Source organism: Cavia porcellus, unplaced genomic scaffold (assembly GCF_034190915.1).
Source record: "Cavia porcellus strain 051 isolate PalLab524CR breed Dunkin Hartley unplaced genomic scaffold, mCavPor4.1 scaffold_1, whole genome shotgun sequence".
NCBI lineage: Eukaryota > Metazoa > Chordata > Mammalia > Rodentia > Caviidae > Cavia > Cavia porcellus.
The window spans coordinates 191,837,679-191,860,619 of record NW_026947484.1 but is presented as its reverse complement, the minus strand read 5'-3'; the positions used below and the strand labels follow the sequence as shown (position 1 = coordinate 191,860,619).

Here is a 22,941-nt window from a genome sequence, read left to right as displayed (position 1 = left end):
CAAAAACATGTATGTTATTAAGGAAAGGGGGACAAAATTATGTAAAAGTCACAATGAAATCGAGGCTAAATATGAAACCTCGTTAATCTGAGATAAAATTTACTTTAGAAGACTGGGAAGAAAACCTCTATGCACTTAATGATTAGTTAAATGCGCACTACATTGTCATATCTAGAAAATGTGCAGCACACTGCAGGCACTCCACTACGTGTTGAAAGGGTACCTTCCAAATTAATCAAATGATAGGTTCAGCCTGCTTTGCAGTTTGTGTCACAAGTGTCTTATGAACCTGGTTAGATGAGCTAGGCTAAAAGCTTCGCCACGTAACAGGGATCATCTGAGTTGCTTACCTGCACATGACCACTCAAAAGTGGTTGCTCACTGAATTAAGACCATCACATCCCTTCTCAGGAAAAAAAAACCCAGTGAAATTATTTATAGTATGTGTGCTTGCTGGTAGATTCTTCACTTCTCTATCCTGAGAATAAACCTAGACCTCAATGCTGCCTTGTCTTTGAGAAAGAGTAGGATCACTGTGCCATAGACAAATCTGTTTTGTTTACCTTTTGTTTTCTGGAAGCAGAGTTTGCCAAGAGGATTTTGCTAATGCAGACCAGGAAGAGGGTTGGAAGCAGTTATATGTACCTCCTGAAGCCAGGTAAAAGGCCTGCACAGAGACAGGCATCTTTGGAAGGTGACAGAAATGTTACAAAATTGAACTGTGGTATGGCTGCACAACCGTGTAAATTTAGCAAAAATTGTTGATTTGAATCCTCAAATTTTACAGTATGTAATTTATCACTCAATAAAGCTGCTTTTAAATTTTTTGAGTCTTCCTATGTAATTCAGGTTGGCTTCAAACTCTCAGCAATCCTCCTGCCTCAGCCTCCAAGTGCTAGAATTACAAGCATGCACCTGAGGCCTGGTTTAAAACTGTTTTTAAAAAAGTGGGGGCTTTTGATCAACTTTGCATATGCTTATGATTGAAAACAAAATAAAACAAACCACAACAGATCAAGAACCTGATTCTGGACCCCTGAGATCCAAACACTGGACTGCTACTATAATCTTTCCTTCTGAGCTTCAACTATTTAAATATATAAAAGGCACACAATTGAAAGATGTGATAAAAGAGATAAAAGTCATTCTATTACCATTACACAACTGTTACAATTTCTATAAAGGATAATTTTTGAAACATTAACAAGGGAAGTGAGACCTAAGCAGCTAAGGAATATGAAAAGATGTCAATGTTTGTTTAAAATGAGACTGCGTACATGACACTTCCTCATCTGTTTTCGCCAAATTACTTTCTCATTAATTTACTGCACAGCTCAAGCATTTGACTTATTCCTAGGTAAACTGGTAGCATGTTAGATATTTAACATTTGCTGATGAATAAACTACACCAAAACTAAATGGCCCAAAATGCATATTTACAATCAATTTGTTCTCTCTGTAGAGAAAAAGAAAAGCAAGCTATGAGCTAATTAATCAGAGTAAGAGAGAACCAAAAACTGCTACCATACTGATGTCTTTAAAGAGGGAGGGAGGGAGGGGCCAGAAAATTAGTAGATCCAGACACCACTAAACAATGAAGATTCAAGAACTACCTTCCTAGCACAATGATTTTTTAAAAAATGGTAATGGCCTAAACTAAAAGAAACACCAAAACAGTGAAAGCAGGTAAATAAAATGTAAGTGGAACACAATAATAATAATAATAATAATCTTGAGCAATAATCAAAGTTCCTAATCATTTCATAGATTGTTATCTTCAGATTTCTCATTCTCATTTTCCTCTTGGCCAAGAAAGAGTATAAATTAAGCACAAATAAAAGTCTGGCTGGGTAACAATAAGTTAACTCAATGGATCTGCAAAGGCAATAAATTTATGTCCCACAGTCCATACATTATGATACTAACAGATTCAGTTATTTCTGAATATAACATTCTGTTTATTACTCTCCTTCAAAAATGAGATTGTTCTAGTAGTGAAAACTCTCAATACTTAACCTACTCATATTAATGATCCAATTTAGGTTAGCTTAAAAAATACATATATAAATTTTAACAAACACAGAAACTACCTTTTCAAATCACAGAGGATATCAGAGGTGGAGGAAGCATAGGTTACTAAAGTCTAATTATGTCACACTTTACAAAGGAGGCTCACATGGTCAGTCTTTGACAAAACTTAATTACAGCCTGTAAGGCCTCCAATCTTTTCAGGTGTAATTTTTACAGAAAATTAAAAATCAACTTTAAAGGAGATCTCTACATTGAACAGACTTACTATTAGTAGGATTTTGAAAGATGAAATACATTACTGAAGGAAAGAGATATCTGACACAATTTTCAGTAAAATTCCAAGTGATAAATTTCATCTTTTGATTTCAAAGTGGTCCAGGTTCCCACACTTAATCTGAGAGTGCTATATATTTGATGTTGTATTGCTATTTCTACTTAAGTTCTATTTCTTCCGTAAAAAAGTGTTGTCTGAAGGGTCTCAACAATCCTTATGAGAACTGGATTTTTTTAAAAAAGCCTATATACAGGGACTGCTTGCTATTTCAAGAAATATAATAAATGTGCTTACAACAATAGTATCTGCAATCAGGGCCAAACAGGACCCCAAAAGCTTAAAATTCCAAGGTAAAAAAGATTGTATATGAGCATTAAAAATTTAAATTTTCATGTTCTGATCATTGTTTAAGAAAAATGAAATAGCAATTCATAGGACCCAGCATTTAACATTCCCTTCTATTTACGGTAGAAAAGTTAATGTATCCAACTTTTACCAAATAACACACATTTTTGAAACAAAGAAAGGTACCTACACTTACAAACTATATGCATAAAAACAAAAAATTATTCTTTGGTCCTCAATAACCTGAAAAACTCCCTTTCCAAAAAACCGACCTCTCGCATTATTTACTCCTGAAAGAATTTCCACTCCCCGAGAACAAAACGCAGTCTGTCCAGAAAGCTGGGGAAGAGAAGCGAGAAGTCCGCAACAGAGGACCCTTCCGACCCGGTTTCGCGTTCTCTTGGGTGACATCATTTCACCTGCGCCTTGGCAAGGAGGGAAGGAACAAGAAGGCTGGGCCATGTGCCAGGCGGCGGGCTGGCTCTCCCGCTGGCCGAGGCCGCACGTCCTCGCTACTGCCCCGCGAACAAAGAGCGTGGGGCTGCCGGGCCAGATCTATGCCCGACCCGCAGGCGCGACCCGCAAGCTCTCAACTGCCCGTCCCGCCCTCGCGTGGGAGCCAACGGCCACAGCAGCCAGTACCTGAGAAGGGAAGCTCCGCCCTGCGGGGCTGCTCCCGCGGCTCCCCGCTTGGCCACCGCCTCCTATTGTGACCACTCACTCAGCCGGCACCTAGCTCGCCAGCTCCTCCGCTCCCAGGCCTCCTCAACCCCGGAACCCAGGCTCTGACTGAGGCACTATCACGGGGCTTCCTTCCTCCAGGCACCATCACATGGGCCGCGCCAGGAAGAGATGGCTGCAAGCCCAGAACTGACAAAAGTCGGCTAATGCCTCGGAGACACCATCCTGTTCGCGCCCCAACCGCGAGACGGACCCACAACCCCTTGAGGGGTCCCGCCCCACAGCACCCGGCTTCTGAGCTTGAGAACCGAGCTCACGGCGCGCCGGCGCATTGCCTGTGGCTGCGCGCGCAAGCAACGCACCCTCACTGCTAGGCCGCAAGACGGGCGAGCACGGGGACCTAACACGCCTGAGTCCGGGTCACCCTTCCCGCCAGCACAAACCTAGGGTGCTCAGCAAGAGAGACAGCCAGCGCGCTCCGCCCCTTCCCACTCCGGCTGGGGTCCACAAGCCCCCTTTGTTTCCACCCCGCGGGGGCGGGGCTGGGCAGTGCGCGTCCAGGCACGCCTAGGACTAGTTCCGGCAACAGAGCTGGTTGCGCAGCCCCTATGCGCAGCCCCGCCTCAGCCCACCTCCCACTCCCAGCTGCTAGGCAGCCTCTTTGCCTGCAGGTTCCAGAGCTGTTTCCAAATTCTCATAAACTCTATACCCAAAGTACAAGTGGCCCGAGAGGTAGAAATTTTTACTGATGTAGACAAAAGTATTTCACAATGGGGCACGCGGGTACTAACCCAACTTGGGAGTCTTGGGCTTCGTAAACACATACAACTTAATCAGATGTTGCAAAAGAGTGTGAAATAAACTGGAAGACTAAAGCCAACTTGTCTCATCACACTCAAGATCAAAGAGAGGATGTAAGGTCGTCCGTAAAAAGAAACATAAGGAAAAGACGGTTAAATGATATAGCAGAGGGAGAGAGGCAGAGACAGAGAGATGCCCGAGAGAGACTGTGTGTGCCCCCGCGTATCAAAGGTGTATCACGGAATAGGTGGGTCTTTGAGGCAGAAATTTAGGTAAGTCCTACAAGGATGGTGATATTTTCAGAGCGGTAGAACAAATGAAGGCTCAGTCAGCAGCAGAAAACCAAGTTTCTATTTCTTTGGATATATTAAACCTGCCTCTTAACCCCGCTGAGCCTCAGCTGCTCCAGGTAGGCAATGTCCCAAAGTAAAATCATGTTTCAGGTTCCTCTGAACCTTGTGACTCTATATATGAAAACACTATATAGTAATTACTCCTATACATTTGTTTCCATGTCGGACTGAACACTATGATTCCTGTGACTATAACCCCAAGGTCCAACCTAGTGCCTAAAACAAAAGAGAAAGTGCTTGGCAACTGCTGCATCAAAATTCCAGCAGTAATTTTAGAAGCAGGGAAAACTGGGATGAGATAACAGGCCCTGGGGACACATTCTCATCCCAGGTTTGCACCCCATTATGTAGCCCAGTTACCTACTCTTCCCCCCAAAATGGCCAGTTTGGAAGTGTCCAAAATTTTAAGATTACACACACATGCACGTGCACACATATACTTCATTTATAGTCCCAGTTATACCTTTAAGTATATCCAGGTTAATCCATTAATTATTTTTGTATGGTATTGGAGACTGAGCTCAAACCTTCCTGGTGCTACTTTCCTACTTATTTATTTAGTTTTTTGACATGGGGTTTTGCTGTATAGTTTAGGCTGCCCCTGAACTCACTATGTAGTCCAGGCTGGCCTCCAATTTATGGCAATCCTGTCTCAGCCTCCCAAGTGCTGGGATTACAGGCTTGCACCACCATGCCCAGCTGCATCCCCAATTTTTAACCTCTGGATCTCTCACAGTTCCCACTCTACTACAATGGATTTGCCTGGTATTACACAGCTTCCACTGGAATTTCAATAAAATGTTTCCTTATGTAATACAGACCACCCTGAAATGTGGGAACTGTCCCATTAACATAAAGTTGATTCCTCAAATGCTAATCTCACTAGCAAAAGTCCCTAATAGTCCTCACCTACAAAATTTAAAAGAATCCTGCTGTATCCCTGCCAACTCTTTGTGAAACAAACCTGAAAGCCTCTCAAATGGTTACAATCGTAATCTAGACAGTCTGTCAGAATGTAAACAACACTGCCACACCTCCAGTTGTACAGTTTGCTTGTACTGCAATTTTAATTGCTTTCTTAACCAGCAAATGTGGTGCTGGTAAAGGGCCAATGAGTGACAGACTTCTAAGGTGAGTCACTCTTGGTGACCTAATGTGTCAGGGGTTAAATTATAATAGCAACAGTAGCTGCTCTATTTTGGTCAAACTAAAATTTTATTTGGTGTCTATTCACAAAGCCAAACCCTGTTCAACAGTCATCTAGTAAACTTTCCACAGTAATGGAAATGTTCTACATCTGGACCAACCAAAAAGTAGCAGGTAGCTAATTCTATGTGGCTACTGAGCACTTGGAATGCAGTTTCTAGTTGGTTTTAAACCCACATACGGCTAGGGGTCAGCGTAGCATTTATAAGGAAAGCAGCTGCTATGGCCAAGAACTTTTTAAGAATTCTGTTTCTAAGGCTGCCTGCCCTTTAGCTTTCATGACATAAGAGAATGGTACTGAAAAGTGAACTTCACTAAATTAAAATGTCAAAGCACTGCTTTACCAAACAAGAAAACAGTGAAATATCTTCAAATGAGTCTGGTAGTTACTGTACCCCAGTGTCCAATCATTCTAATATAGGAGTAACAGCAGCCAGCACAGAATGATCTAGGCAACCACCGCTCTACTGAAGCAGTGTTAGAAATGATAACCAAGTAGGCAAACTTGGCCTATTCTTCAATTCTAAATCTTCCCTTTCAAGAATGTTTCTCCAGCAATTCTCCTTCTCCTTTTACACATTTTTCTCTTCACTAGGCCATTCCTAGCAGATCATATAAACATACCATCAATTTTTCCCACCATTAAAATCTGCAATGATGGTTAATGGTTTTGGGTTTGGCTGTTGTTATCCTGTTTAAGAAATCTGGTTGGAGATACAGCTGTGGGGCATGGTGTATGAGATTCTTAGTTTAACCCCTAGCAGCACAGAGGGAGGTCAAGAGGGGGAAGGGAAAAGAAAAGGAAGAGGCCTTCCTTATTATTTGAGTTATAAAGCTATTTTCCTGTATTGTTTTCTTTGAACTTTTGTAATTTCATTTTCATGTTTAGAACTATATATGACCTGGAATGTTTCTTATTTGGGTGAGGTGGTAAATGTTTTTTCCCCATACAGATATCTACAAGTATTTTACACAGCATAATATAATCACAAAGGCTACTTTCAACTGGTCATCTGTTAAAAACCAATCATCAATCTGCAAGTTTTGGGGGTCAGCAGTCTATTCTCTCTTGCTTGCTCACTTGCTTGCTTATTCTCTTTCTTTCTTTTTTCTTTTGAGACAAGTCTTGCTCTGTAGTTCAAGGTGGCCTTGAACTATGTAACCCAGACTGGCCTTCAACCTGCAGTGATCCTCCCGCCTCAGTTTCTGCAGTACTGAGATCACAGGCATGTGCCAACATGCCCAGCTCTCATTCTTGTGCTGATATCATGCTATTATAATTATTGCTGCTTTTAAACAGTTTTTTGTTTTTTTGATAGAGTCTCACTACATAGCCCTGTCTAGCCTCAAACTCACAGTACTCTTTTTTTTTTTTGTCTTTTTCGTTTTTTTTTTTTTTTTTTTTTTTTTTTATTGGTACCAGGGATTGAACTTACGACTGCCTGCTTGCAAGGCAGGCGCTTATGCCGCTGAGCTAAATCCCCAGCCCCTACTCACAGTACTCTTGTCTCAGCTTTCAGAGGGCTGGGATGATAGCATGCACCATGATGCCCAGCATAAGACTTCTTTTTATCTGCTAAAGTAAGTGGTGTTTTGATTCCCCCTTTAAAAATGCCTTAGTCTTAAATTTCCACAAGAACTTTGGGGGAGGGTGACAAAACTTGTTGGGATTGTAACTGGGGTTACTGAGATGAATTAAAAATTGATTCTTTAATCTGAGCAAAATGCGTCTGTCTGTTTACTCAAGTCTGTTTTCAATAATGCTTCACAATATTCTGTGTGGTCTCACATGTTTTAATTCTGAGGTTTATTCTAGGTTTTTAAATATAATTCAAGTATAATTCAAAGTTTATCTCAATTCTTATAAATCTCTTACATACATAATCCTGTTTAAACCCTATTTGGGCATAAAATGATGACTAATCAATTTCTTTCCAACATACATTCATTTTCTTACCACACTGCACTGCGAGGACCCCTAGTACTGTGCTAGTGCTAAACAGACACGGTGAGCGGTTGCTTTTTAAAAATGTATTTATTTATTTAAAGACAGGGACTCGCTGTGTAGTTCAGGCTGGTCTTTAGTTTACTACGTAGCCCAGGCTGGCCTCAAGTTTGTACTGATCTTGTCTCAACTCCTGAGTGCTGGGATTACACTGTGTGTGCCACCATTCTCAGGTTATCTTTTTCTTAGTCCAGATTTCAACTGAAAAAATTCTGACATTCAAGCATAAGATTTAGAGTTTTTCATAGATCTTTTTAGTAACTAAAGGAAGTTCTGCTTCTAATTTGTTCAAAGTTCTGCTTCAAACTTTGTTCTACACCATGTAGAGTGTACACAGTGGGGCATGTCTGTAATCCCAGCACTTGGGAGACTGAGGCAGGAAGATTACTTTGAGTTTGAGGCCATCCTGAGCCACATAGTGAATTTGAGGTAAACTTGAACTAAGTAGCAAAACCCCATCTCCAAAAAAAAAAAAAAAACTATTATAAGTGGACATTGACTTTTATCAGGATTTTCTGCATCTATGAGATAGTGTGATTTTTCTGTTAATGTGTGAATTAGATTGGTTTTAAATGTTAGGCCACCTTTACATCCCTAATCCACTTTGGTTTTAGTGTGTTGCCCTTTTAACATATGGAAAGATGTGCTTTGTTAATACTTTATTTAGAATTTTTACTTGTGTCCTTTTTTTTGTTTTTGCTTTTTGGATGTGTTTTTTTGTTTTGTTTTTGGTCTTTTGAGATAGGGTCTCACTATGCAGTTCAGGCTGGTCTTGAGCTCACTTTGTAGCCCAGGCTGGTTTTGAACTCGCAGTGATCCTCCTGCCTCAGCCTTCTGAGTACTGGGATTACAGGAATGCCCTACTGCACTTGGCTTTACATCTGTTCTTGACTGAGATTAGCAATGATTTCTCATTTTCGAATGTCCTTGTCAATCAGATTTTATTAAGATTTCTGTTACTTTCAGAAAATACTTCAGGAATATTTTCCTTTTTTAAATCTGTAGATGTCGGCTAGCCACCTGTACTTGGCATTTCTTTAAATGTCCTGTCAGATTTGCTGTGTTTTCTTTGTTTCTGTTTAGTTTTGAGATGAGGTCTATGTTGCTCAGGCTGGCTTTAAACATGTGATCTTCTTCCTCAACCTTCCAAATTAGCCAGGATTACAGGTGGGCACACCACTCATGGCCCGATCTTTTTAAAAATTTCTAAGGAAAAACAACAACAACCTTAGAATGCATATAAAGAAGACATCATTCTGAAATTAACAATTGCTTCCACAAAACCATCTACCATCATGCCTTTTTGAAAGGCACTGCTGTGTGCCACTGCTGCTATAAACACATTTTCAAGCACACTACAGAAACAATAATCACAAATTCTCTATAAGTGCTAGTTAATATTATGACAAGTGGAGAATATAAAATTTGTTTTTGAAATCACTTTTGCTTTTCTGAGCATCAAGGAATATTGAAATCATTATCTGAAGGATTATTTTCCACAAAAGGTGACTTTGAGCACCATGCTTTCTTGTCCCTTTAAATACTTCTGATTAACACAGAGAAGCACTTACTCAATGTCTTAAAGCATAAGCACCTGAGGGCAGGTCCCATTCCTGCTTTGTCTATTATTGATGTCCACTTAGAGGTGCAGAGAATGTACAAAAATGACAAGACATTGGAAAGCATGATGAATGAGCTACAGAGCAAGAATCACTTGTCCAGATGCCAAAGAACTAAAATGCTAAGTAGAGGCTAAGTAGAGGGAATGGCCTTCCTACTGGAGGTCCCTGACCTTTAATAATTACAAAGCTGGTTTCCCACTGCTTACCACCAACACAACAGGGCTGTCCTTCCATAACACACTTTGTCAAATCTTCTGACTATAACCTCACTCCACCAAGACCAAACATGATTCCTGAGTTAATGCCTCTCCTATATGTTATAGATTAGTTACTCTGCTTTGCATTTGTATATTTACTTGATTCTTCTGCACAACAGACTACAAATTCCTTGGCCACAAGGACTAAGTCTCATTCAATTTGGCAAATCATCAAGCACATATCATGTATTCAATAAATTGATTTAATTAATTCTATGTAAAAATTTCACAGCATTTTTTTGCAAGTTTTAAATAGATGAATGTCAAAGGAGAAATGAGGTTCAAAAATCAGAGAAATATGCAATGAAAAGAAGGAAAAAAGAGGCAAAAAATACATTTGAAAAATTTCCCTGAAGCTAACTCTGCTCACCGCTCCCTCACCCAAGTTTCATTCCTTGCACTAAAGTCATGTTCAAAAAATCCCTGAAAGATGAAGTTACTCTGAGGAGTACTGGCCAAGAAGAATTTACCAGCATGCCAAGACTTGATTCATTGTAAAACAGGATAAACTGTTTCACCTCATAAGTGTCAGAAGTGGAAAAAGGTAAATTTGTAGCATCTGCTAGTTATAGCTGTAATGACCAGAGGAGGGCAGCAAAGGCTCCTGTTTAAGCAAAAGCCTCAAAGGTTGCAAACAGACAACCAGTTACCCAGCCCTGGAGCTAGACAGTGTTTTAGATGGCTGTTCCTATAGTGCAGGTGACATATGACAAGGACAGCATCATCATAGCAGTTGAGATGGTGGAGGGCAAGCTCTTATGACAGAGAAGATATAAAGAGACTAAAGCACATCCAGGGTGAAAAGCCACTGACCAAGGAGTAGTTTAAGAGGTTAAAAATGGGGGCTGGGGATTTAGCTCAGCGGCATAAGTGCCTGCCTTGCAAGCAGGCAGTCATGAGTTCGATCCCCGGTACCGGTATAAACGAAAAGAGACAAAGAAAGAGGTTAAAAATGAATAAAACTAAATACATAAGTGGAGTCAGAAAAATAGTAATCCATCCCATAATAGAAGTAGAGGGCCAAGAATGCAAATAAAGCTCCTATAAAACTAGAAGTGGAAAGCTAAGGATGTAAATAAAACATGTCTCATCTACCACAGCATATTCAATCTCTACAGCACTACGTGAGCAGGAGCTGGCCATCACACACTATGATCTCCTCTATACGGCCTGACTTCATATGTATATGTATTTGTGTATACATGTGTGTATGATATCCTTAGAAACAGAGTTCTTATTCTGTGCTGGTGGGCAGCATCTTGGGAGCAGCTATAATTGCTAGCGATCTCACTGTAACATTACTCTAGCAGCTTCTTCTCAGGGAGTATCATATTGGATACTATGGATTTACTGAGTTCTTTGGTTAGCCAGAGATACAAGAGAAAGTTAACCACACACAGCTATATAGGTTATTATTTGGGGCAGTAGTGGGGAGTTAACCTAGGGTTAGGCCTTTGCCCTAAGCTACATCTCCTGCCCCTACTAGTTGCTAAATTGCTCAGACTGGGTTCAAATTTGTGATCCTACTGCTTCAACCTCCCAGAGTGCTAAGTTATAGGTATGTACTACCACATCTATGTTTAGTGTCTTTTTAAATTTTTCATTTGATTTTTCAAAATTTCTATTTGTATTTTTTTTCTTTCTTTCTTTTTTTTTTTTTTTTTTAAAGACTTGTCAAGGCTGGGGATTTAGCTCAGCGGCACAAGCACCTGCCTTGCAAGCTGGCAGTCGTGAGTTCGATTCCCGGTACCGATAAAAATGAAAAAAGACAAAAAAAAAAAAAAAAAACTTGTCAAGTGCAGTAGTGAGAAGGGGGGAAAGAGTAGTACAAGGAGTTCAATCTGTACTGACTGTGAACAATCGAGATAACTCACTACCTTCGGACCAGCCTCTATTTGTATTTTCATTCCTAATTGGGTTTCAACCAATTGTGTTGTGCCTCATGCTTTTCATAATAGACAAATGCTGATATGTTTACAATTGGAGACAATCTAAATGCCCATAAATAGGAAGATTCTACATTATGGGAAAAGCCAAGGTATGGATTTACTGGCATGGAAAGATTAGTCTCAATACATGTTTGACTTTTTAAAAAATGTTTTACAAGATATTATAGCCTGGGCAACTTAATGAGACCCTGTCTCAAAAAAACCAAGGTGGGCATCTGAGAACATAGCTCAGGACAAGTGTTAGGTTCAAACACCACTGCTATAAAAAATTTTTTAAAGTTACAGAAGTATCATTCTGCATAGAAAAATGACTAGAAGAAAATCTACTGAAATATCAACAGGAATTGCCATGGAAGAAAAATGGATCTTTAACATTCTTTTGGCTTATTTGTATTTTAAGTGATCAAACACAAAAAGATCTGAGATTTTATTTTGTGGCACTGGGCACTAAACTCGAGGCCTCTACACTGGGCTATATTTGTAGTTTGTTTTCAATCTTTAGAGCCTCTTGAGTCACTTTATTGGCAGGTCTAGGCTCAAACTTGGGATCCTGCTGCTGGCTTTAGGTTGTTCTTTTCAACGAAGCTTATTAGTTCAGTGTTAGAGATGCATCATCTCTTATTTTTAATATCTTGCCTTACATTTAGGTTGTCAGTGTTTACTGTTACAACACTGTCCTGAATATTTTTGTACATATGTTTATTTTAGCATCCATATGAAAATACATAAGTAAATTTCTAGCAAAAGAATTGCTGGTTCAAAGAAAATATGCATTTAAAAAAATTGTTTTAGCTATGTTCTAAATTACCCCTAAAAGACTGACTTAATTTTTACTCTAACTAAAAGTCAATCGCAGTACTTTAAAGCCAACTCTGAAAAGGGAAACAGTGATGTGTATTTTCAGGAATTCACTAAGGAAAGAAAGGTGGACTCTATCGGCAATGGCAAGCCAAGTGTTAGTGAGATTAGCCGTGAAGCCAAAGTAGGCCAGTGTAATTTGAAAGCAGTCACATTTCACATCCAATTTTTGTTATAATACTCGTCTATTAAGTCCTGAGCTTTTACTATGGTTTTCTAAATGAAATAATGTAGAAACTTGGTCCAAACTTGAGCTAAAGAGACACCAGTGAGAACAGCTTGCACTTGGCCCAAAGGACAAGCCTCAGAACAGGGAGCCCAGAGGTATCTGGGGAGAAAAGTCAGACATAATTGGTCAGTGGTGAAAAGAGGAACAGGGCTCAAATCTTCAACAATAGAACATTAAAAGAAAATGTAACCTGTAAAGCCAGTAAAAGAGATATTTAAATATGTGCTTCAAGAAAATAAAGAATGAGATAAGCACTGATTAAAAAACAGAGAAACACAGTTCCTTCATTTTGGGGAGAATGTTGAGGGATGAAAAAAGAATATACAGAAGCAAGGGGCAGACTAAAAAGTTTGAGATGTAAGAAACATCAGAATGTTCTCAGTACACCTGACCACAAGAACATCTTGTTACTCCTACCACCTGTGATGAGAAACAGACATTCCTCCAGGGAATCCTGGTGGATCTCATTTACCCGGAGAGTCATTAACTTGCTCAGGATGACAAATGCTGCCTCAGATTTTAACATCCTACATCCATGAAATATGTGACCAGATCACTGAAACTGCCAGTATCCTCAGAGTAGCTTTCACTGATGATGCACTGTTCAGGTCTCTGTTTACACTGAGTAGGTTTGCAAGGACATTTGGGATATACATGGTGCTAACGTTGCATCTTCCCATTGATAGTATCGGCCTTTCAAGACTTCATATCTCTGGAAAAGAAAGACATGTGCTGCCTGTATAGAATTCTAATATGAATTTTTAAAAATCACAACCTATGGGGCTGGGGATTTAGCTCAGTGGCATAAACACCTGCCTTGCAAGCAGGTGGTCGTGAGTTTGATCCCTGGTACCGATTAAAAAAAAAAAAATTACAATCTAGGGCCAGGGGTTTAGCTCAGTGGCACAAGCACCTGTCTGGCAAGTGTGAGGTTATGAGTTCGACCTCCAGTACCCACCCCCCAAAAAATCACAACGTTGGGCCAGAGATTTAGCTCTGTGATGTAAGCAACTGCCTGGAAAGCACAAGGTCATGAGTTCAATCCCCAGTATCCCCTCCCCCCCCAAAAAATCACAACTTTCAATAAAAATTCTTACAGTAGTACAACTCTTTGTAAATATAAAATTTAAGCTCCTACACAAAACTTATTTCCCCTCTGCTTGTTTTTCTGATAACAGTGCCTTGTAAATAAAAACAAAATAAAATTAGTAAACAATGACATTTTAAATGCTAACAAAATTCTCAAGGTATCTATCATGTGGTATTTCTAATTCTGTACTTACTGGATGTCAGCTATGTCACATATGTATGTCTACTTATATTCATGACATGTTTGTAACCATAAAGTAAAGTGAGAATCTATTTAGAAACACATTGAGTCATATAATACCACATAGTAAGTCCTAGGTAGATATAAAAAAAATCATATATAAAGTGAACAAAAACTTGAAGAAAATGTGAGTAGATTTTTCTAATACATAAAAGCAATGAAACATACAAAATGATAAAACAGAGAATTCCCAAAGAAGAAAAAATACATGCAAAAGACATAATTTTTTAAAAAGCAATATAAATGACTCATAAATGAATGAATAATGAAAAGCCACAAAACCTCCAGTTATTAAATATATATTAAAGTAGACACAATTTCTTATTGATTGTATGTTCAAAATAAACAATATGGATAATATTTAATGTCACCAAAACAAAGTGAGACAAACATTCTCATGGTGAAGGAAGAAAAAACTGATACATGTGAATGTGTAACGAAATATATAAAAAGATAAAAGACTAAACAATATTATCCTTGGACTCAGCAATTCTACTACAATGATATAGACTCAAGACATAATCTACCAAAATTCATTACAAAGTTGTGATAAAAGCATTAAGGTAAATAAAGACCAATGGAATAAAGAACTTAGAAATAAACCTGCAGCTTTATGGTCAAATGATTTCCACTAGTATGACAGGTTCATTCAATGAGGAAACAACACTTTTCAACAGCAGAGAAAATTGGATATCCATATGCAAAAGAAACAACTTGAATTCTTTATACTGCATATGAAAATTAACTAGGGGGCTGGGGGTTTAGCTCAGCGGCACAAGCGCCTGCCTTGAAAGCAGGCAGTCGTGAGTTCAATCCCCGGTACCAATAAAAAGGAAAAAGACCAAAAAAAAAAAAAAAATTTAACTAAAAAATTAGCATCAAAGATCTAAACTGACTAAACTAAATTTACAGAGCTTTTAGGGGAAAAAAAGGCAAAACCCTTTTTCAGATTTAACAATGATTTATTGAATATGATACCAAAAGCATAGACAATGAAGAAAAATTTGATGAAAGGGAGTATATAAAATTTAAACACTTTTGTGTATCAAAATACACAATGAACAAAATGAAAAGTTCATATATAAAGTAAAAATATATGAAATCATGTCTAGTAAAGAGTTAATATCCAAAAGAATTACAAATTTCTATAACAGGACACACACACACACAAATCCAACCTGAGCCAAGCATAGTGGCACAGACCTTGTAATCCCATAATGCAGGGAAATTAAGGTAGGAGGACTCCAAGTTTGAGGCTAGCCCATGCAATTTACTGACTTACTAAGATGCTGCCTCAAAATAGAATGTAGGTAGATAAGTAGGTGAGAAGGACTGGGTATATGGATATAGCTCAGTGCAAAGACCCTGGGCTCAATCCTAATTAATTAATCCTAATTAAAAAATTTAAAAATCCCATGTTAAAAAAAGGTAGAGAGGGCTGGGGATCTAGCTCAGCAGCACAGTGCTTGCCTGGCAAGCTCAAGGTCATGAGTTCAATCCCTGGTACCAAAAAATTAAAATAAGGTAAAAGGAAGAGAACAAAAAATCACCAAGAAGCAAGCCCTCCTTGTGAATCCACGCCATGCATGGACCACTGTGGGGAGAGCCAGACACCAGACTTTTCCCTGAGTCAGTGCCATTTGCGGACTGTGGGGAAAGAGAACGAGAGGTCACCAACAAGCAAGCCCTCTCTGCGAATGGCACCATGGGCAGGCTGCTGGGGCAAGAGCCAGATGCCATTCCTTTCTGGTGTGCAGGCTTCACACCACACAAGAAGAACCAACCCCTAACTCCGCCACCAGAAAGTGACCAGCTGATCCAGAGAAACACAGGCTGAGATGATAGCTATTGAGGTGGAATACAATTTAATGCTTGTAGTGTTTAGTATTTCACTGACTTTGCAGGTCTAAAATGGATAGTGTGGTCATCTATTCAAAGGATAACAATACCCAGGGTAGCATCTATAGGGGAGCTCCTTCTGATGGTGGTGGCCACCGTTGGTTCCCTATCATCTTGTTTTGAGTTATCATTTTCATTGTTTGGATGGGTTGAGTTCTATTATTTTATCTTGTTTGATTTTGTTGTATCTGATGGTATGGGCATCTATTTTGAAGATAACGAGATATATTATGGTAGCCAGTTTGGATTTACTATTATCTCCTTTTGAAGTCCTTTATTGCATTCGTTGTTTTATTTCTATTGATTCAATTCTGTTTCTGTTTTGTTTCATTTTTACTATGTTTGAAGGTGTCCACAGCTATTTTGAAGACAAGAGGCATTATGGTAACCACTGTTTTGAAGCTCTGTGTCACACTGGTTTGTTTTCGTTGGTTTTATTCTGATTTATTTTGCTTGGTTTATCCTCTTTAAAATAAAAATTTTAAGAAGTTCAAAAAATGGTAATAGACTTGACTAGACATTTCTATAAAGATGTATGTAACAAATGGTCAGAAAGCATTAGAGAACTGAAAATCAAAACCACAATAGACACTGCCTTACCCTCACAGCAGCATTCATTATTCATAACTGTCACAAGGTGGAAATAACCTATGCCCACCTATGAGTGAATAACAAAATGTGGTGTCTCAAACAAAGGACTACTCAGGTTAAAAGGGGAAGGAAATTTTGATGTATGTTACAATATGGATGAACCTTAGGACATCACGCTAAGTGAAACAACAGTTACATGAAGTGTATGCTTCTACTTATATAAGGTACCTAACGTAGTCAAATTCATAGAGATAGAAAGAAGAATGGTAATTGCCAGAAACTAGAGGAGTTCTATAGTGAGTCCTGTATGTGCCAGATGAAAGCAGCTCAAGACTGTACAACAACATGACTGTACTTAACATTATGGACACTTAAAAATCCTTAAGAAGGTAAATTTTATGTTCTTTTGCACAACTTAAAAAAATTATAATCAGAACAACAAGAGATCTTGCAAAAACGTAAGTCAGATATACTACTTCTTTGCTTAAAACCCTCCAATGGCTCCTCGTAATAGGCAGAATAAAATTAAAATATCTCCCCTTGTATTACAAACACCTGGGTCATGTCTACTGAAAAGTTCTAACTTCATCTCACACTGTTTTCACCCATATCCATCTTGCTGTGCACACCAGTCTTTTGTTTCCCTAACCTTTTCAACTCTAGGGCTTTTAAAGCTACCTACATATCCTCTTCCTGGCGTACTGCCTCTATGACCCTGATTGTCACACGTAACTGTTCCTCACTGAGATCTTAGCCAAAATGTTACATTTTGAAAGGACCTCCCTCACCACTTAATCTAGAGTAGGCAACTGCTTAATTATTTGCATAGCATTTATGAATATATGGTTTTCTACTGATTTACAGAAGTGCCCCTTCCACAAAAAATAAGTACCCCAAGAATAAGGATCTTGTCGATCTTTTCTCCACTGTTCCCTGGTTTACTTAACAGACCTAATACACAATAAACACTTGAAGAATGAATAAGTGCATAATGGTTTCTTTTAAAATGACTACACAATGAAAGGCCAGTGAATAAATTGCCATATGTCCTTATGATAGAACATTATCCACTTCAAATGAAAGTCCATACAGTATTAGTACACTAGGTATATTTTCCAAGATGGCCATAACAAGTTTTAACATCCTTTTGTTACGACATTATGGTGACATTCCATCCCAGTGGAATGACTGACATACCACCCCCGTGAAATGACTGATGCTCCTTCCTCTGAATCTGGGCAGACCTGTGACTAGGAAGAAGTGGTACTTTATGATTTCTGATCTCAACCTGTGGTCTTCTCAGGACATTCATTCTTGGAATCAAGCTGCCATGCTGTCAGGAAACCTAAACATACACAGGTTCTTAGGCTGTGAGCCCCAGGAAAGTCAACAACCATCAGACACAGGAGTGAGGAGACCTTGAAGATGATTCAAGTGTCAGCCACCATTTGACTGAAACTGCAAGACAGATTCCAAGCAAGCATCACCAAACTGAACACAGGAACCCTTGGAACCATGGATAATGAAAGTATGATAGCTTTATCCCATTGTGTTTTATGGTTAACCATTATACAGCATTCAAAAATCAAAACAATTTAGAGTTCAACCAAGCAAAGAATTGAGACAATTATTGAGAAAAAAATCTTACGTTAAGAATGGTTACCTCGGGCTGGGGATTTAGTTCAGTGGCATAAGTGCCTGCCTTGCAAGTGTGTAGTCGTGAGTTCAATCCCCAGAACCAAAAAAAAAAGAATGGTTACCTCATGAAATCTCAGCACTCTTGGAAACCAAGACAGGAGAAATAATGTTCAAGCCCAGTCTGGGTAGTCTAATGAAGGCCTGGCTCAAAAATAATAAATTTCAAGAGTTGGAGATATAGCTCAGAGCAAAGGCCCTGGATCCAAAGGCCCTGGGGGCGGAAGGTGGTCAGGTGTGATGGCACATGCCTGTAATCTCAGCTAACTGGGAGGCTGAGGCAGAAGACTGCAAGTTTGAGACTAGCCTCGGTAAATCGGCAAGCTACTTCCTAAAAAATAAAATAAAACAGAAAACCAACTTGGCATCTCTAGTCATTACAGAAATGCAATGAAACTACAGAGACGTCAATTCACAATAGAATGGCTGTAATCTAAAGAACAAATTTAAACATGTTGGGAAAATATGGAGAAATGGGAGCATTCATACATTACTGGTGGGATATAAAATGGTACAGCCACTTACAAAAATGGTTTGTTGGTTCTTCAAAATGTTAAACAAAAATCTATCATGTGACAAGTAAATAAAAAAAACCCCACAAATGTTCATAGCAATATTATTCATAATAATCATAATAATCAAAGTGGAAACCCAAATGCTCACCAACTGACTCAAAAGTAAAACATGCTATATCCATACAGTTGACCATCACTCACTCACACAGGGAATGGAGTATCAATTCTTACAACAACATAAAATGTTTGAAATGTGGTGATAAGAGCAGCCAGACATCAGAAACAACTATACATCGCATGACTCCATTTGTATAAAATGCGCACAACACGCAAATGCACACAGAAAGATCAGCTGAGGAAAGGAATAATGGGAAATGGCAAAAATTTTCTAAAATTAGACGGTGGAAACAGGTGTATAATTCTTTGAAAATACTAAAAACTACTGACACATGTACTTTAAAGGGATAGACTATACAAATTACATCTCAATAAAGCTACTATTCAAAATTTAAAGCATGTTCTCTGACATTATAAATATCACTAACTCAGTTTGCTAATTATGTTATTCAAATATCTTTAATTCTTATTTTTTCCCTACTTTGGGTGATGGGCACACCCTCAGCTGAGCACTGTGTAATCTCCTTCTGCTGAGTACAAGTGAAACCTTTGACTTACTTCTAACCAAAAGAAAGGTGATACAGAGCTGTTTTGCAGTTATTGTATCTCAGCTGACAGGAGAAATTCTCCTACTGATCTAACAAGAAGCAGCCATTCTGTGAACTGCCTATGCAAAAGATCATGTGAGGTAAGTTTGGATAGCATAAAACCTATGACAAGATGGAAGCCAGTGAGAAGGTAGCGTCTGAGAAGTGAATTTTGCCAACAACCTAAGTGAATGAACTTGGAAGAAACTGATCTCTAGTCAAAACTCTACATGAGGATACAGTGCAGCTAATAACCTTGATTACAGCTTTTTAAAACCCAGAGCAGAGAACCAAGTCGAGAACTGGACTCCTGACCCACAAACACTGTGAGGCCAATGCCCATGTTTGTTATGCAGCAATATGAAACTAACGTAACTGCTGTTGATACACTCACTAACCTCTTAACAGGTATTCCTTGTTGCACATCATCTCTATACCTGTAGAGTTGTGTCAATTTCCTGTTGTATTTCTCATGACTCCTGGCTTAAATATTTAGGGTAGTGCTTTAACCATTTAACAGTTAACTCCAAGTGTCACTCAGAAGCACGTGTTTACATATGCTGACTATCCTGGACATTGTTCAGGCAAGTATCATTTCAACCAGCCAATTCTTGTCCTGAATGAATTTAATACAACTGTTGTTCTATATTTCCTGTTACATTATCTTATAAAAGTTAATAACTTATAAAAGTTAATAAAAAAATTTGGTCACCCTATATTTAAATAATTGTACTGATAAGTGGTTAATACTACAATAGTCAACACAGAGTTCTCAAAAGTTGGGGCTTTCTCCCTACCAACAAGCAAATAATGCTGCTTAGCAGACATTAACTTAACTGCCCTCTAATTTAATTCTGACACTATCTACTGAGGTAACTTCAGATCCCATAAGTTGAGGGCTCAGTCCTCAAGACTGTCCTATTCTCCCTTTAGTGTCTCTACTTTCATTTTGGATGCCCCTTTCACAAACCCCAGATTGCCACCTGTGCTTCTGAGTAACCAGCTATAAACTAGCACTCTCATGGCCCGCTCCTTAATTTGCTCAGAGAAATTACAAAACTCAGAGAACAAAGTCACCTGATTATTAAAAAAAAAAAAAAAAACACTACAAAGACCAGGTGAAAAGATGGCTAGGGTGAAGCATAAGAGAAAGGGCAGATTTGCCATGTCCTCTCTGGACGTAACACTCTGCAAGAATCTCCATTTGTTCAGCTATTTGGAAGTCTCAGGCCTTGTCCTTTTCATTTTTAATGGAAACTTCAATGCTAAAGCAGACCGAAAAATGGACTACTGTGCCTTAGTCTGACTGGACTAAAAGGGTATGATCTAATGCTAACAGACAGATTGGAGAAACCAAGCCAGCCCTCTGCCTGTGGAGATTCTTCAGCATTCCTTCCTCCTGGAAATGGCACAGGATCCCTTTTACAGTGGGATCTTATCATCTACTACCAGACAGGTAAGTCAAAGAATTTCTTTATGGGCGGTTCCAAGACAGGAAAAAATTAGTTTCTATGACCTGTGTTTGGGATTAAGAGACAGTACTCATGGACAAAAACCAAAAAATATTTATCATAATATCAAAGATAGGTTGGCTTATGATTATTATGCCTTTTAATTCTTTTGTCCAGAATAACTTATCCCTGAATTTTATTAAAAATGTCGCCTCTGCTTTCTTCCATGTATGCTTGATATTATCTTATTTTTACCTTTGTATGTCATTTCATTTTAGGTATATCTTATATAAAGCATACACATAGCTAAAATTTTGATTTTTAATCCAGTCTATCATTTAATTGTAAAAAGTTGATGCATTCACATATTTTATATTAGCTCAATCATTTGGTTATACTTTTCTTTTCAAAATATTTTTATGTTTAGCCAGGCATGGTGGCACATGTTTGTAATCCCAACACTCAAGAAGCTGAGGCAAGAGTACTGCTGTGAGTTTAAGGCCCGTCTGGGCTACATGGTGAACTCACAGCCAGCCTGAACTAACTATCCTGTCTCCAAAAACAAAAACAAAAAACTAATGATTACCTTCATTGTAGCGAATTGGTACATGTACATAACACATCTCAATTTTTTTCCTTCTTTCCTTCCACTCTTTTTTATTTAATTTATTTATTTATTTGCTATATATTTGTTTTTAAAGGCTTCTAAAACCCTTACTGAATTTTTCATTGTAAGCTCTCTATTCTTTATTTTTCCTCTATTGGTTTAAAGTTATACAATTTTATTGCATTACACAGATTGAACAATGCTACTCCAAAAACTTGAAATCTGAACTGTTTAAAAATTGGCAACTTTTTGAAAGCTTGTTCAAAAGTTCACAGCATTTCAAACTTCAGATTAGGAATGCTTGATGAATAAATATATGCAAGTACTCCAAACTATGAAAAAATATGAAACCTGGAACAGTTGGTCCTAATCTTTCAGATAAGGTATAGGAAACCTACAGTGAATTTTAATTTTTAATACTTAAACAATTTATTTAAAATTGTCAGTAGAACAAGTATATGGATTTGCCATACTCTTGCCACTTTATAAATGGACAAATATTGCTCAATTTAAAAAAAATTTATTTTAAAAATCAAAACAGAAAAAAAGGATAGAAATGACATAGAATTTCAAAAAAAAAAAGTAGGAAATTAACATTAGTTAATATATTGCATATTGTTATCTTAGAAATAGTTGTGCAGGTTACCAGATCTAGGTACAAAAAAATGATCAATGACAGCACAAACTATTCTTTCTAATGAACTGACAGAGATTAGTAGAATAGTTATCTATCTCATCTATGTATACATACATACATTTACATACGTATACCTACCTACATACAATCTTTTCCTTTCTTTTCTCCTTTCCCCATCCCAGTTTTCTTTCCTTTTCATCACTTTCTTTCCTTCCCAGAAAAATTTAAAAGGTCATATCACAGTGATATATGTGCACCCATGTTTATAATAACACAATTTGTAATAGCTAAATCTTGAAAACAACCCAAATGCCCATCAATTGCAGAATGGATAAAAAAGATGTATTTACATACAATGGAATATTACTTAGCTATAAAAAGGATAATCTTGAGGCCTTTACAGGTAAACGGAGGCAATTTGAGACTACACTCATAAGTGAAATAAACTCACATTTCTACATATCATATTGTCTATCCTTAGAGTTCAAAATAAACTGAAAGAGTAATAAGATTCAAAATGTACAAAAGATATTGTATTGCTCAATTTTTTGAAAATATACTAACATTTTTTGGTACTTTTTAAAATTTCTTTTGTACTTTCTATCCTTAGCTCTATCAAGTTATAATTATGTCTATAAGAAGCTGCCTGTAAAACAATTTTCTCTGTTTAAATTGTTCCCTTACTAGTATACTTCTGGGTTGTTACTAGACGTCTCAGTTTAAGTACTATCAGCAGTATACTATCCTCTCAATTTAGAATCATATAGTGGTAGAGATGAAATGAACTATAGAGGATATTTAATTCAAAGATAACAAATAAGTCTTCTCATATACAAACCTATTTATCATGACTACTTTATAACATTAAAAAGGCTCTGGGCCAGGTGGGAGGGTATATGTC

General features: G+C 38.0%; 1 protein-coding gene across 11 annotated transcripts in view; it reads right to left on the bottom strand.

Moving 5' to 3' along the window:
- The window catches only part of Rnf38 (ring finger protein 38), a 157,724-nt gene that overhangs the window by 53,388 nt on the left and 81,395 nt on the right, over positions 1-22,941 (bottom strand). For 2 of the 11 annotated variants that reach the window (XM_063225373.1, XM_063225378.1), the window contains exon 1: positions 3,775-3,915. The exons of 5 other annotated variants lie outside the window; for them this stretch is intronic. The gene's annotated coding sequence lies outside the window, so the exon portion shown is untranslated. Of the gene's footprint in view, positions 1-3,292; positions 3,673-3,774; positions 3,928-22,941 lie in introns of those variants that run through there. 4 more of the 11 variants (XM_013153530.3, XM_063225356.1, XM_013153531.3 and 1 more) reach the window with 4 other exon arrangements.